The following is a 13019-nucleotide window of genomic DNA, read 5'->3' on the forward strand; positions in this document are numbered from 1 at the left end:
CCCGATCCTGTCCAAACAAAAGAAAAACAAGGGCGGAGTCGTGGCCCTGATGCAGCCCCTCGGCTCATCCTCAGCTGGGCCAACGCTCTCGGCCCCGATCGGCGCCCTGATGCTCCCTTTCTCGGCTTCCCAGCCCGAGCAGTCCGTGTTCCCCGCCACGGAATCACCAGTGGGATCACGCTCTGTTTCCACCTCTCCAGCTGCGGGATTCTCCTCTGCCTCCGCAGAGGACGGCCCTTTGCGGGACACGCGCACCCAGCAGCATGTCCTCGCTCATCGGAGGAACTGGCTTCCCCAAGCCGCTTCCTCCGTTTACTTTGTGACGCCACAGCGGTTCGAATCTGCCCATTGTAAGAGGGCAGACCCAGCCTCGCTGGCGTCCGGAGCTTAACGGGGTCAGTCTCCCTTACCTTCCCCGCTGTGCCTCTCCGTCCAGGAGCTCCTGCAGCGCGCCGATCCTCTTCTGCCTGCGGCTCTCGATCCGACGCCACTGCCATCCCTCCTGAGTCCAGCATCTCCGCCCGGAGGGCACATCGCTCGGCCGGTGGCGACAGCACAAGGCGCAGCTGTTTTTACAGCTCCTGCAATATCACTGCCAAAGAGAGAAGCAGCCGGCGGTGGGCTTACCTTGCGAGTAGTTCCACTCACCGACTGCTCTCTCTGGGCGCTTCCCTGCGGCCCACTCGGGTTTCTGTGAAGCACGGGACGGACGTTCCCTGCTCTCGCCTCCGACCACTCACTGGCGAGAGAACAGGACACGCTGTCCAATCCCGTGCCTGTAACGAGGAGGGACTTTCTGGCGGCCATCTCGCTCTCCTCTCTCTCAGGAGAGCGTCTCTCCGGGCAGCTCCGCTGCTGCTGCGGCTTCCCCAGCTGCAGCAGCTCGTTCCCGGCAGCGCCTCTTGTTGCTGCCGCGTCCATGAGCCGCCCCTGCAATACAAAGTCCGACACCAGACCACTAACGGTCCGCGACACTGTATTCCCCTGCGGGGTTGGGTGCACGCTGCCCCTGCGGCACGTGGGTGAGCTCGCCTGCTGTGCTGGGCCTTCCACAGACAATTTCTTGAATGCAGGTCTGCACCTTGTGCCAGGTGCAGCATCCTGCCGACTACGCCACTGTAGAAAGGTACAACCCGGACACAGACAGGCAGAGACATTGCAAGCCATCACCACACGTTTATTTACACAACTACTATTATAATACAAGTCTCTATGTGCACCACACCAACAACACCCCACCGTCTCTCAAAGTCCCGGCTCCTTCACTAGCCGTCTCTCTTCTCCTCACAAACACTCAGGGCCTCTCCTTGCCGCCTCCTCTGACCTCGTCCACCTCCTCACCCGACTCCAGCCTTGATTGTAGGGCGGCGGCTCGTTATATAGGCGGCTGATTGAGGGCCGCACCCGACCACCTGCCACAATATATATATATATATATATATATATATATATATATATATATATATATATATATCCATCCATCCATTATCCAACCCGCTGAATCCGAACACAGGGTCACGGGGGTCTGCTGGAGCCAATCCCAGCCAACACAGGGCACAAGGCAGGAAACAATCCTGGGCAGGGTGCCAACCCACCGCAGTATATATATATATATATATATATATAGATAGATATATATATATATAGATATATGTGTATGTATGTAGATATGTATATATGTGTATATATATGTAGATATGTAAATATGTATATGTATATATATGTGTCTGTATGTGTATATATATATATATATATATATATATGTGTGTGTGTGTATGTATGTATGTGTGTATATGTATGTGTATATATATGTTGATATATGTATATATATGTGGATGTGTATATGTATATATATATGTGTATATGTATATATAAGTATATATGTTTATGTATATATATGTTTACATAACCTCTTTAACACACTACTTTGCTAGTACATAATAAAAGACACTGAAATCTCATGCTTAAAATTGGTGACTGCATCAGCCCATAATGGGTAGTAGGTCTTATATCTAACTTTCTTGATACATTATAGTGTGAAAGAAATACTGAATGATTACGATCTGCAGATAATGCAGCCATGTTTATTTTTGTGTAATCCTGAGTACATATTTATTTACTGTACTGTATGTATAATGGCTTATCAAGCAGAGGCTAAGGAGTTCATCCCACTTCATTCATTTCTACAAGTTACATTGCTTGCATTTTTTAAGTTTTACATTCACAAATGTCACGTAACTTACCTGCTACGATTTCAAGAAGCAAGAGAAATGAGCTGAAGAGACAGAGATTTCCACAAGCACAAACTACTGCAAGGTGTACAACTCGGCTACTGTTTTCATGTTTTGGTGTCAGGATCAGATGAGTAAAAAACAAAAATATACAAAATATACAAGCTGAAGTAACTTCTCATAAAGTAAATTTGGAACAGCAAACTAATTTATTTTTGAAGTTCTGAGAATGTTTTGTCAGTTTTAATACTGAAGAGTTTGAAAAGTTTTTTGAAATCTCAAAAATGTGTACAGAACACTTTATTTGATATATCACAATTAGAATTGAACTTTACTAACAAATGCCTCTGAAGAATAAGTGTGCCAAAGTTGAACAAAATCATTCCATTGGGCGCTGAGTTGTTTCAAGCAGACATATCAACAGACACACTGACATGACGACGACAGTAGGTGCTTTTCACATTATACATGTGCACGCACCTAAAAGAAAAACACATCTTTGGCAACTCAATAAGACTGACTGCAAATTTCAAATAACATAAAATATAATAACAAAGTCAGCCATTTGTTGGCTGTTATGATCAAACATGTCTTATTTATTTGAAACAGTATAATAATTATACCTGCGTCAGGTGCTTTTTAAATAGTATACCATATAACATGTAATTAGATGTAAAAGTTGCTTTACTTTAATTAATAGTATATACAGTATCTGTGAATATATAGTACAGAAGTTGTCTTTTAATCATACATCCATCCGTCCATTATCCAACCCGTTATATCCTAACTACAGGGTCACGGGGGTCTGCTGGAGCCAATCCCAGCCAACACAGGGCGCAAGGCAGGAAACAAACACTGGGCAGGGCGCCAGCCCACCATAGGTCTTTTAATCATGATTTTTAAAAAGTACAACTTTACTGAAGTTTCATTATGTAGTGCTGGAAGCTTAATTCTTTGGTCACCACTGAAAAATGGTCTCCCGAGGTTTCTCTAGATAGCACCAATTGCTGTTTGCCATTTTTAAAAAAGAAAAATGTTATTCTTTGACAGTAAGATTGTTAAAACACTGTATCTGGATATTCAGATTTTACTCTGTACATTCTCTGAAACTTACACCAAATGTATTACATTAATAGCATTTGGCACTAGACATCCTGATTTCCTGATTTCCTTGCAACAATTTCAGATTTGAAAGTACAACGTTTATCAATTTAAAGGGCTATATCTATGTGAAAACAATTTAATAAGAATATAATATACGCCTGGCATAGTGACTAAAAACAAATTTGAAGCAAAATATAACTGCATAAGGTAAAATAACACTTTATTAACACTTTATATACTGTATATAAAAAAGATAGCATTTACTGTCAAATATTTTTACCATCCTCTTTATTTGACAAAATATCTTCCATTTGTTTTTTAAACCTGCATTTTCCTGTACATTTTTGTGGGGAGCCAAAGCTTATTCTAGCACCATCAGGCAGGAACAACGCCTGGACAAGTCTACAGCATGTCAGAGTGCTCCTTTATACTGGGCAATTTAAACTTATCAATTAACTGAGTGAGCAGATCTTTGAGATATGGGATGAAGTCAAACAACCAGTAGGAAATAGATGTCAGCACAGATAGAATGTTGAAACACCACATAGTCAATCTGTAGTAAAATAATTGTGTACCCTGGTTCTTGACTCATACAGTAATATATATCTTTGTTTTCTCCCTTTGGTGAGACACTCCCATCTTAGTGAACACTTCTGGTTTCAATTGTTGCGTGTCACTGACAGTGACTTCTGATGGCAGACCTATAATTTTTCCTTGCAATGAGGAACTTGACCTTGGCTAGTGTAAAACAAAAATTGCTGTGTTATTTTTTGTCAAAACCTTAGGGTTCCTAACAAGAAAATAATCAGAGGTTCATCATTGTAGCAAACTTCCACATATATTGTACCATACAAAGTTATTCAACAGGAGGGATATGTAATAATAATAAAAACTTGTATTTATACAACACCCTTTACATTCTCAAAATGCCTGCTGTAAGTTGAGTAGCCGTGCACTTTTTGATATATGCTGAGCCCAATGTTGTCAGTGAGCCTTTTACTTGAGTGCTACTCCCATTTTTAGTTTCCATCAGGTTGACAAAGGTTTACAGAGTTTTGAGCAAGATCTAGGTATGCCAGTGTGGTTACAGTCCAGAGGTTCACTTGTGCATTTCACTACTGTTGTAAATAACAAGACTTCCACAATGGAAAAAATAAAGAAATGAATGAAAAATAGCGATCAACGTACTGAAAACAGCAATTGACCCAGAAGAATGCAGACATGGTGTTTTTATAATGGAATAAAATGGCTGGCAGAAATGATGTGGCAGGAGATGACGTCGCAACTGAGAGACAGATGGGACGTCATCAAGAGGAGAGTAAAAGTGATGATATGGCGAAAGTGACATCATCTTCAGGATATCGGATGTGATGTCATCAAAATGGAGCCAGAAGTGATGTCATCAACGGAAGACAGGATGTGATGTCATCACTGGGAGCTGGATGAAGAAGTGACGTTTGGCAGCCATCTTGCAAACCCGGAAGTGTGTGAGATAAGTTTATTGGGTTACTTATCTTCTTTTGGTCTGATGAAAAAGAGACAGAGGTGTTAGTACCATAAATCAACCCTTTATCTCGCAATATTTCACTCATCTCAGGGCTTGTTGACTGCCTCCTAAGCGTACGTGTGTGACACTACATACCTAAATACTTTATAGGTTTGTATGGCAAGAATTTAAAAGATAGGAACAGATATACACAAACATTTTTACAGCTGATAGTTTTATGTTAGTCTTTTCAATAACCCTAGTTCAGTTCAGAAAGAAAGAGTGACACACAGAATTTAATTTAATTTGATTTAGTATGTACATATTTTAAGTGGTACAGCAAATCATATAGCTTTTTCAGCTATTCAGAGGTAAAGATAAAGAAAAACAGAAAGGCAATGTAACAGTATATCAAAAAATGGCTGCACAGATGGATAGCTAAACATTTCATTTGGCTATGGTTCTGTGACTTGCTTAATAGAACAGAATAACTGAAATTACACTATATTTAATGGATGTAATTATCCAGTTATACAAAACATGTGGTTGAGCTAGAACACTTTATTATAGTGTTTAAAGTATTTTTACCCTACCTGCATAAATTAATTGTATCTGAAGTGCTCACATGTCAGTCAGTCAGTCATTATCCAACCCGCTATATCCTAACACAGGGTCACAGGGCTTCTGCTGGAGCCAATCCCAGCCAACACAGGGTGTAAGGCAGGAAGCAAAGCCGGAGCAGGGCGCCAGCCCACCGCAGGACACACACACACACTACAATAGTCAAGTCTTTCTTCTGCTAGTACAGAACAAAATTAGTATGTTCCACTGAAATAATATCTCATGAAATTTAATGTAAATGATAAAGTTTTTGAATAGCTGGCTATTTCAGGAAGTGTAAAAAATATCACTTCAAAATTTTCTGAAGGGCAAGAAATTAACTTTAGGGTGATGCCATGTTTAGCAGTTCTGCCTTATGAATCCCAGGGCCTAATCCCCAGCTGCGTTTGTCTCCATACATGCTCTGCAAACTCTGCATGTTAGATTAACTCTTAATTGTGAGTGTGGGTATGTGTGAGAAAGAATGACCTACATTCCAGGTTGATTCCTACCTTGCTCCCAACACTGTTTGGGACATATCCAGCTTAGGATCATGGGAAGCCTGTGACAATGCGGGTTCGACTCCATGCTCCCATCTACTGTCCGGGAGCCCTTGAACCCGTCACCGTTGGTAATGTTACCGATGAGCTAGACAGTGAGACAATAACAATGGAGCAAGGGGATGGAGTATAAAAGTGCAAAAGTGCTTTTATTTAAAACAATCAACAAAACAAAAACAAAGTGTCCACAAAGTGCAGTGCTTCCCAAAAAGTCTTCATTAAATAAATAATCCATTAAAACAAATGTGGAGGTTTAAAAATCAATGAATAGAACAAAAACAATAGGAAAAACAATCCTTTAAAAGCCGAGGTTAAAACACCACTGGAAGCAGTCCTTTAAAACAATTACAAGGCCGGTGCTTCTTTTACACTAGCGTCTCACCTGCTTCTCCTGTTTGGGCCCTGCAGCAGGCGAGACGCTCTCTCTGCAGCTGACCTTCATTCACTCATTCACACAGGTCTGGAGGCCTCCCGATCCTAGCTTCGGTCACGCTGTCATCCCAGACCGGGACTTAGCTTCTCTCCAACGGCCAGGACTCCCACGCTGGAGATTATTTGCTCAAGTCTCCCGACTCCCTCTTTCTTCTACAGCGAGTCACCTTCCTCGCTAGTCACTCCCATTCTTCTCCAAATACTCAGCGGGAGCGATTACAATCAACTGCCCTAGGTGTTAGATAAACACCTCGTTAGGGCCCGGAGTCCAGCTGCTCTCGCGCATGCTTTTGCTCGTTCGCCTTCGCACTCTCTCTCTCTCACACCGTCTTTCTCCTTACTTCCTTCCAACAACCTCTGTCTCTCTCATTCCGTTCATTTTTCTTTTCGTTCCTCTCTCTTCTAGCCGACTCGCGCTTCTATATATATCGAGAGGGCATAGCAGCTGTGGCAAATTAGCATCCCCAGGAACAATCGTGGATGTGGGCAGTCTCTCACCTATGCACTTAGGTGAGAAACGCCCACACCGCAGATCGCCCTGAGAACTGCTTCAGCCACAACCACCACGTCCCCTCACTAAGCCGCAAGCGCAGTGATTATTTATTTTAAAAACTGGCCTTTGCTGAGAGCTGTGGACCTGCTATACCACAAAGCCATGACAAGCGGAATGATATTTTACTGCACGACTGCACCAAACATAAAAAACAAACTTATGAAACGATAAGAATAGTGTATTGATCTGAAATAGATATGTTTATTTGTATTCATCAATCCATTTTACTAGCTCACATATTTTAGTCAAGCCTTGTTGTAAGGCCTTCTAAAGTAACAGAAATTTGATTCACACAAAAAGAAAAGACAATGGAAATCTTATTGCACTTCCATGACCTCACCTGTTCAATTGAGACTGTCACCTTCAACTGCCTGTTAAATCTGACCGCTAAAAAAAAAGAAAAAAAAAATCAACGTGGTATAAAGGGCTCATGTAAATCAGATTTAAACTCCCATTTAATTTTATTTTATGTGCATCAGAAATTCATCCAGTGCATTAATTCTCTTAAACTGCTTCATTAAGGCCAGTACTGGTTACTGGCACAGCAATCCTAAGACATAAAGTCAAACTAAATTCAAGAAGGAATGGCTAATAATCACAGGTGTTTCAGAAAACTAAATATCTTATAACTGCATAATGCAAAACATTCCCATTTATTATATAATTGTGCTCAGTTACAGGCAGAAAGTGTACAGCAATAAATTTTGAAATATTTCTGCATAGAATATAATATGAACATATAATTCATTTTCAACAATACTACCAGAAGCAGAACACTCATTGTCATACTGTATATAACTCATTAATCTACTGCTTCAACAAAAGCCAAGAGTGTTAAATTGTAAAAGTGGACTACACTATGGAAAAAATAAAAACACTAAGGATTGCAAACTTGACCTGGTCAAGTGGCATTTGTTTCCCAGGGAGTTTTGACGTTATTATTTCTGGACCCTCCATGTGAAGGATCGCCCTTGGCAAGGCAGGTCTTAGGCAAAGCAATCCAAACTAAAATGAAGAAACTCTATTAAGATACTAGAGCTCATCTTTGGAGCCAAACCTAGGAGTAACACAGTCGAGTGCAGACTGTAGACTAAAACTTCCTCTTTGGAATGTGACATCTAGCTTGGCCTTGAATGAATTATAACAGAATGTGATTGATTTTGTCAGAATAAGAATCAGCACTACATATAAGAGTTTGTGATTCTTTCCCAAGAAGGTTGGTCCTTGCTGAAGCATCAATAGCAACTTGCCCTTAATGAGAAGTTTAACCCCCTCAGGATTTTACTCGCAAATGTGAGGGTTTGTTATTGATCATGTAACAGAAGCAGTGGTTAAAGCGTTGTGGCTGCTGAGAAATATTTGGTGTATTGTCAAGACAACATATTCAGCCTTACTTATGGTTATGAACAATAGGTGATGACAAAAAAATAACATAAGAACCCAAAAATTTGGTTTCTCACAAGGGCTGAATACAAAGTTGAAACGTTTGGCACTGTATGAGTACAGACTAAAACATGCTGTGTTTTGAACAAGCAGAGCTATTTGATATGGTCTGGATTATTAGACGCCTCTCTGCAGGAGACTGGTAAAGCATGGTCATAGAGTAGGAAACATATGGACAGGTCCGTAATACACTAAAGAAATTACATACTGTAGCTATCTTGGGAACCCAACAGAAACAGATGGAGATTATAGCTTGAAAAGAGGAAATCTGGACAGCCCTGCTTCTCTTGTTCCCATGAATAGTGACCTTTACTAGAACAAGCATTCTAGTCTAATAAATAGATTACTATTTTTACTTTAAATTGCTTTAGTTAAAAAATCTTACATATATCATATGATTTTTTATCGTGTCAGCTAAACAAATATGTAAACATATCTTTTGTATGGTTTTTTTTGTACATTTAGTTTATGAGTGTTGTATTCCCCTTCTGGATTTAACATTTTGACATACTGCTCCATTGATATGGCTGTACTGACTAGAACGTTTTACCTTTTACAACTTCAGTGAATTGTACTTCTGCTAAATGCTTTACAGAATTATTTACATGATACTTTCAGTTACTGTATATCTAAAAAATATAAATAGTTATGAATATATACAATGCATAATTCATTGATTATAGGCCATGATTCAAGCAATAATAATTGATCACCAATTGATTTAAAGAAACATTCTAAAATGGATCTTTTTCTGTAACACTTTATTTTCAGCTGTTTAAAGTCCACCTTGCACAGTATAAAACAAACATGCTGAAAAATGAGAGGGCATTTTTTATCTCAAGTGTGCTAGTAATAGAGGAACATCTCACACAGGACAAGAGAACATTGCTCTTTTTCAAACAAGATAATCAGATCATTCTCTACATATTTTTTCAGCAAAACAAAGGCTCTAATTGTTTCATCACTGAGAAAGCAGTTTTGAAGTTTAGTGCTGCACAAAGACCAAGTCCAGTTTATGCCTCACAACATTCTGTGTATCTGATTCAACAAGCTGTTAACATGGATTCAGTGAATGACACTTTAAAGTGTTCAAAGCCAACATGAACATTTTTGAATGGCGCTTTTTTGATGTATACAATATATCTACTTTCTCTAATATATTTTTTTAGTCATGGCAGGCACCACCATTAAAGCAAATTAGGCATTCTCCTAAGGCGCAGATCATAAGGGACCCAGCCACATGGGTTAGCTACCGGACAATCGATTGGTGCACTAAAAAGCTTGGCCTATTGTGTAAAATAACCTAGCATCGGCACTACTTTTAGTACATATGTGATTATATTTTATTTCTAACCTTGTAAATATTATGCACACTGTACCTTCTCTGAAGTTATGAAACATTTGGTACATGTAAGTGATACACTGCCAAGTTCAAGTTCTGGATTTTGTTTTGTTTTTAGTTTCACCATTTTGTTGATATCATACTAGATATACAGTAAATTGGTCCTTTGATTTTGTTCATAATACAATTTCATTACATATGTTAGAAAAAATGATGGACCTATAAGAAACTCTTTTTCATTTTACATTCAATTGATGTCATTATATATAAAATGTTTTGTTTGTTTTAATATTTCATATTACATGTGTGTACTGTATACCAGTACATCCTATATTCTAATAGTGATTTACATGTAAACTATACTATAGTATTATCAAAGAAAGCATACCGTGAAATTCTGATTGACTGCTAAAGTGGACTGGTATGCATTTTTAGTAATGCCAGACAATTTATTTATTTATTTGAATATTTTGGTATAATATATTTTTTTAAAGAAATCACAAAATACCCTATGCATCTTCTTGGCAAATTCCAGATGCATACTGTACTAAGCTCTTTTTAACAAATATCCTTTTCGGCAATGGTGTCCAACTAGGGAACTGGATAATAAATCACATTTTTATTAAAAGAAAAAAGTATCAGTAATGTAATATCTTGTAAGCCCATCCCCGTTGCCCTATATGCAGGCAATATGAAAATCAGCTGCTTCATCTTAGAAGTAGGACAGCAGTGAAGTGTCCTATTAACCCATTCATTTTCAAAACTGTAATCGTAATAAAAAAATTAACAGATGAAAAAGTTTATAATTCCTAGATATTAGTTTCACATTTTGCTGTTTTAATTATATAAATAAACTGCAATTTTTTAACAACTGACCTAGCTTTCCTCAGACTCAGACTCAGACTGAAGGAGATTGGGGCATGCAGATAAAACATTTTCTTCTCAGCTTGTTTTAAGAAGGGCAACTGAGCATCACTGTGTTAAAACTGTCAATACATCATACTAAGAATGAGTGTTGTTTTGACCTCCACCATTCCCACACCAAGCATCAAGTATTCTGAGTTTATTCAATACAAAAGAATAATGACACCAACTTAATGTGATAGATAGATAGATAAAGATAATTTTTTGACTCTAAGGGGAATTTGCAGTATTTGTGCATTATAAAAATGTCTACAGAACACACACAAAATTCATAAATATTCACATAGTCAATTTAAAATTAAATTATTCAAATAGAGAAATAACAGTCTACTCAAAGAGCATTTTGTAACATCTAATGGAAACTGGTAAAACAGAGCTCACGTGGTGCTCCCTGGAGCACCTTGGTTGAATTAGCCTTGTGCTGAAGGTGCTTTGCAGGTTAACTAGGATGTCATGCAGAAGATATGAGACATTTTTCTTGATACCAGGCAGCTTAGACATCTTTCTACTCTCTCTAGAGTGCAAAGGCTAATCCCCCAAACACAGCCAGCTTTTCTATTTAATGTATTAAGTCTGCTAGTGTTCCCTGTTTTTATACTGTATGCTTTTTGTGTACATCTTTAAAATATCTTTGAAATATAATTCTTTGTAAATGAATGCCTTAACAATTCAAACACGGCTATTTAAAATTTAAAAAAAAAAGGCAAGCAATTAGGACATTGTACCTTAAATGTACTTATGGTCTTTGGTGTACATTTCATGAGATTTCTTTCAAGGAGGATAAGTCGAGAGCTTCTGTAAATGAGTACTAAATAATTTCTATGATATACAAAAAATACCTAACATGGTGTATTTGTTTTTTATATTTGTTCTTTATATATTGCAATCAATTATGTCAAAAAATCTAAGAAAGCACTGATTTAGAAACCATAATTTATCCTTCTGCAAGTATGATGCTGGGCGGCACGGTGGCGCAGTGGGTAGCGCTGCTGCCTCGCAGTTGGGAGACCTGGGGACCTGGGTTCGCTTCCCGGGTCCTCCCTGCGTGGAGTTTGCATGTTCGCCCCGTGTCTGTGTGGGTTTCCTCCCACAGTCCAAAGACATGCAGGTTAGGTGGATTGGCGATTCTAAATTGGCCCTAGTGTGTGCTTGGTGTGTGGGTGTGTTTGTGTGTGTCCTGCGGTGGGTTGGCACCCTGCCCAGGATTGGTTCCTGCCTTGTGCCCTGTGTTGGCTGGGATTGGCTCCAGCAGACCCCCGTGACCCTGTGTTCGGATTCAGCGGGTTGGAAAATGGATGGATGGAAGTATGATGCTACAAAGGGTCTCCAAGGCAATTTCATACAGGTATGGTTGCCAACCACATTTGACAAAATACTGATGAGGATAGACAAACAGTTAAATAAATGGTTAGAGTATTTGGAAAAGATACTCAAAAGACCAACATTAACACTAGAATTGCCAAAGTATACAAAAAACTTGTAAATCCGGCCCACCTTAAATCCGTTATCGCCTCTCCATCAGCGTCTTTTGTCCTGTAAATGTGCCAATAAAGACAAGCAGCCTGCTATTCCATCCCCCCACCGCAGCAGAACATGCACAAAGTTCTCCCAGCTCCTTGATTATCTGGGAGTGAAGTGCTAGAGTTTTAGAGTGGAAATAATAGATTGTTATTTGGAACACATGCATTTCATGTATGTTCCGTTTCTACAATAATCTGTGTAAACACATTGTTAAAACAGAATCGTTTTTCATATTTTAGTAATAAATGACAAAATGTAGGCATAAACTATATAATGTGTGAAGCCTGAAGTCCAAATATCAAATAAACACTTTCACAAAAGGCTCAAGGAAGACACAACAGCTTCAGTGGCGTAGCAGTAAGATTTGCTGACTTGTAATCAAGAGTCCCCGGTTCGATCCTGACTGCCTCCTATATTTACTATTTTCAGTAGTGAGCTGCTCTTATTGTTAATATTATACAGTAAACACATACATTTGGTTTGCATCTGTAACAGCCGGTGTACATTTATAGTACTTGTAAAAGTTACCGTTTTTTTTTTCCACTTTTGTTCTCTCAGTCATGATCACGATACATACTACCGCCTCCCCACCCAGGGATCTGATGCTGTTACTTTTTATCTGAAACTGGGAATAACTGTAGATGTGAGTGGTGTTTTGAGGCAATAGAACTGGACATTCTCTGATCTGGATGGATAAAAGCTGACACACAAACGCTGGTGAATCTGCCTTCTTCGTATCTCACCGTCATTTGATTTTTTTTATTATGTTTTATTGAGTGTTCCTGCTCACACTGATTTAGTATGCACCTTGTGGTTCATGATG

Source organism: Erpetoichthys calabaricus, chromosome 6, assembly GCF_900747795.2.
Source record: "Erpetoichthys calabaricus chromosome 6, fErpCal1.3, whole genome shotgun sequence".
Classification (NCBI taxonomy): domain Eukaryota; kingdom Metazoa; phylum Chordata; class Cladistia; order Polypteriformes; family Polypteridae; genus Erpetoichthys; species Erpetoichthys calabaricus.